Source organism: Atta cephalotes (genome assembly GCF_000143395.1).
Source record: "Atta cephalotes unplaced genomic scaffold scaffold00018, whole genome shotgun sequence".
NCBI lineage: Eukaryota > Metazoa > Arthropoda > Insecta > Hymenoptera > Formicidae > Atta > Atta cephalotes.
This window is the reverse complement of record NW_012130082.1, coordinates 3,510,223-3,513,140: the sequence shown is the minus strand read 5'-3', so window position 1 is coordinate 3,513,140 and position 2,918 is coordinate 3,510,223.

Genomic DNA, 2,918 nt, shown 5'->3' with positions numbered 1-2,918 from the left:
ACATTTGATTTACGTTCCAACTTTTATTTTCACCAAGGTGTTTAAAGGCTCGACATTTCTGCACAAACTCAAAGGAAAAATTTCGACGAAGCAAATTGCGTATAAAGACCTAAAGCTGATCGTGCCGATCGGCATATATTTCTTCTTCTTTTTTTTTAAAACAAAAATAGAAGATGCCAATATACTGAGCGGCACGAACGAGTTCTGTAAGGATGAATCCTTAAACTTTAGTGATCAACCGTTTAAAATTAGAAGAGACAATTCCAAATTTTAACTCTTCGTCCCACTTTACAATGCAAATTTTGTCCCAAAAGAACGATTATAAATTGTTTTTTTTTAAATGTAAAAATACTAAAATAGTAAATGTGAAAAAATGTGAATCTCGTAAATTGATATAATTTTTTTTGTGATTTCATATGTGATACATTAAATATTATTAATTATTTAAAAATATAATATAATATTGTTTATGTGTTTTGTTAATAAAATTTAAAAAAAATGTTTACCTATTAAAATATAATTACGACACTTAATATTGAATTTTTTTTAATATCCCTCTTAGCCTTCTTAAGGAGTGATCATTTTACTTTAGACACAATTTACTTTATCAATATTTCCTCTTCAAGATTATGCAGAAACGTTGGGGACGATTGCGTAACAATATCCATCTTCCAGATAATCTGGCGAAATACTATCTATAATGACCAATGATTAATAAGCGCGTATATGCATAATACCAGCATGTCGTCAAAGCTGTTTTCCAACGTTCACGCAGCTCGCTCGCTGCATTATTGCGGACGCGCTTACGAATCGCGTATGCAATTGTCATTAAATCGTGAATATAATCACCCGCAATACAAGCGCTGCACCGATCGCAAATCGCGAATTTATTATCGCAATCGGTATCAATAATTCATCGTGCGTTCACGTCGAGAGGTGCCTGCCGAGATATCGAATTAAACACTACGCTGCCCGGGTAATTGCGCGACGAACGGACCGCCGTCGAGAGAATGCGTTAAAATTTCACTCGTGCTATGGATACAGCACAATTGAAACCTTAGCACGTTGCGTGGCGTCGTTGCAAAGTTCCTAATGAAGTTTCCCTTCGAGTAATTTGCATCCCGGACTAATGCCATTTCGTAAAACACCTTCAGAAAGCTATCGGTCTCTCCCTTTCTTCATGCACCGTCTCTGCGTTAATGCGACGAGCAATTTCGAGCACAATGCAGTCTCAGCATATAATTCAGGCAGGATTAGGAACGTTACCTCATGAAAGTAACGCGTTATCGTTAACGTTACTTTTTCTTAACTAACAAGTAACTCGTTACTTATTTTGTTACCAATTTAAACAAACGCGTTGTTATTATTTAGAAAATAATTTTTCATTCATTACTTTTTTCATTAGTTTTTTATAATGTTAATTTAAGATATTAGACGTAAAAATTATTATTATTTAATAATCAATATTAAAATTAAAAATTCTAAGTTATTCTTATAGCAAAGTTTTCTTTATATCTTCTTTAAACTTATATCTAATAAACCTTCGATAATTCTTTATTTTAATATTTTTATTTTTAAATACGTACTTATATACCTTTAGGAGATTAGATTGTAAATTATAAATGCCGATTTTATTACACAATTTTTGTTTGTTTGCTGTCGTTATTAAGAATTCTAGCATTCTAATATTTATTTCCACTATTAAAATTTTATAATTCGACGTTGTATATTATATAGATTTTTAGTATTGGTAATGACTATCGAAAAGCAGCCTAAGATATGAAATATAAAATCTTTTTCAATATTGAAATTTCTATTATAAAATATTTTTAACCAATTATGTATAAAAATAATGCAATCTATTGAATAATTCTAAAGACAATAAAGATTAAAAAAATAACCATAAATATAACCATAAATATAACGGTTGAATTCGAAACTGTTACTATATCACAAATAGAAAAAAATAATAATAATTACCGAAAAAAGTAATGAAAATGGTAACGACGTTATTTAAGTAATGCAATACTTTCCAATTTGGAAGATGTCTTATACTAGATGTTTTCCATTCAGTGACATTTTTATTTTTAAATATTTTTAAATATTTAAAAATAAAAATATGTCACTGGAAAATATCTAGTACCATTTTCATTACTTTTTTCGGTAATTATTGTTACTTTTTTCTATTTGTGATATAGTAACAGTTTCGAATTCAACTGAATTCAACCGATAAATATTTACAATATCGTTCTGTCTTTGTTATTCATAGAATATAAAGAATGTAAAGAAAATCAGAACGAAATTTGTGTCGATTTATGTCATTAAATAGAATTTTAATAATGTTAATACATTCAATCTACTGTTAAAAATAACGTTATTAAAATAGTTATTAACACGCGATCCACTTTCATTAGGAACGAGCTAGATATTTCTTGCCAGTAAATGCTTCCTTTCTCTGGTTTTTTTCTCTATCCTTTTTAGTTTCTCTTTCTTTCTCTTTCTCTTTTTAATTTTAATAATTTTATGATTCATAAAAAGCGGCGTGAAACAGTTGCCTGGGTTTGAGAGAATTACTGAATTCGCGGAATATATATAATGCCGAATCCAATCAGTTTTTAGGTCAAATACAGGTCAAATACAAATAGTTTTTGTGTGCACGAAATAAATTCCGATATTCAAATCAAACGCACTTGGAATCCTATTAAAGAGAGAAAATATTGGCAGTAGCTGGATTAGGCGTATAACTCGATTATTTTTCAATATAATGTAAAATAATAACTAAATATCAACTAAAATAATTTTTATAATCGGAATTGCTTTTTATTTGTAAATTTTGCAAGATGTGTGTGTGTGTGTGTGTGTGTGTGTGTGTGTGTGTGTGTGTGTGTGTGTGTGTGTGTGTGTGTGTGTGTGTGTGT